Here is a 1,643-nt window from a genome sequence, read left to right on the forward strand (position 1 = left end):
AGGGGAACAAGCATATGGAAAATAACTTTAAACTATTTTGCTGGAAAGTGGAAAAGATGGGGTTCCAATGGTAGTGACTCCAACAATTTTACCTTTCTTTTTTTTTTTTTTTTTAATTTTTTGATTATTTATTTATTTATTTGACAGAGAGAAATTACAAGTACACTGAGAGGCAGGCAGAGAGAGAGAGAGGAGGAAGCAGGCTCCCTGCTGAGCAAAGAGCCCGACGCGGGACTCGATCCCAGGACCCTGAGATCATGACCTGAGCCGAAGGCAGCGGCTTAACCCACTGAGCCACCCAGGCGCCCCAATTTTACCTTTCAATGATGGTGATTTTTTATCTACAAAGTCATTCATTTGGGGACGATGACTAATTTCATTTATTTCAGGTACCTCTTGCAAATGACTGAATTTTGGAGAGCCATGAAACAGACAAAGAGGGTTTTTTTTTTTTTTTTTTGGTTTTTCCAACAACGGATGTACCTTAAATTAAACTATGTAGGTGTGATTTTCCTGCTTGTCTATTCTGGGAAGAACATCACCTTTGCCATTTGCCACTTTGGTTTTAGAATTTGAGAAAGAGAAGAAGGACGACAAATCAAAAAGAGGCGAGAGAAGTTTCTGGGTCAGTGAGTTTTCATTCATTTCATTCAACAATGAATTCAAGGGGCCAAAAAAAGAACTGGAGCATATTTAACCCCAACCTTATACACTGCCCTTGTCCAGCTCTGAGCTACTGACTCTAGGATTCTTTCAGGATCCACTGACCTTCCAGAAGGGTTGTATACCTCACCAAAGATGAATGGGGTTGCTTGGATCAGGGTCAGGGACCTTTTTCCAGAATGTCATGCTGAAGAATTATAGGAATACCAGCTTATTGGGTAAAGATTCTGTCACATAGATGGGAAGAGTCAGATGCTTAACTGCCTGAGCCACCCTGGTGCCCCAGCTTTTGAGTTTTTGTTGTAATGAACATGCATTGCTTCCATAATCACAAATCCTTATTTAGCCATGAGTCGCCCAAGTTCCATTTTGTTGATGTCAGCTGAGATCATGGAGCATGTACTGGGCTGCAAAGGAAAAGGAGAGGTTGTGAGGGACTGTCTGTGCCTTTCAACCAAAAAGTTGCCCCAACAAGTAATGTTGTCATTAACTGAGCAGATTTGGAGAGGAGCCAGTCAGTTGGCCTAAGGCTCTCCTGACTAATAATCAAGCCAAACAGTGACGTATTGACTTTTAATTTTTTTTTAATTTTTATTTACTTGAGAGAGGGAGATAGAGATATAACATGAGAGAGCATGAGTGGGGAGGAGAGGGTGAAGCAGGCTCCCCGCTGAGCAAGGAGCCCAATGCGGGGCTTGATTCCAGGAACCTGGTGTAAGGAAGACGTGGGCCAAAAGAAACAGCTTAACCGACTGAGCCACCCAGGTGCCCCTGACCTTTTAATTTTAGTCCAATGTGAAATATTTATTTTGCAATAGATTTTGTAAGTGATTTTGTTGTCGTTGTTGTTATGACTTTTTGGCTTTACTGTGTTTTTAAATGTCTTTGTATTTTGGTGACTGCTATGTTTTTTGTTTGTTTGTTTGTTTGTTTTACTTTGTTAAAGATTTTCTGCAAAGAACTAGAAAAAAAATCCTTGG

The 1,643-nt window shown here is 40.8% G+C and overlaps 1 long non-coding RNA gene across 1 annotated transcript; it reads right to left on the reverse strand.

The window, feature by feature from the left end:
- LOC309854167 lies at window positions 1-903 on the reverse strand. The gene is made up of 2 exons (XR_014306113.1): window positions 318-903; window positions 1-92 (listed from the first exon to the last, which is right to left on the reverse strand). It is a non-coding gene; the product is annotated as an uncharacterized lncRNA (long non-coding RNA).
- Between the last annotated feature and the right edge of the window lie 740 nt (window positions 904-1,643).

The sequence above is a fragment of the Mustela nivalis genome (genome assembly GCF_964662115.1).
Source record: "Mustela nivalis genome assembly, chromosome: 19".
In the NCBI taxonomy this organism is placed as follows: Eukaryota; Metazoa; Chordata; class Mammalia; order Carnivora; family Mustelidae; genus Mustela; species Mustela nivalis.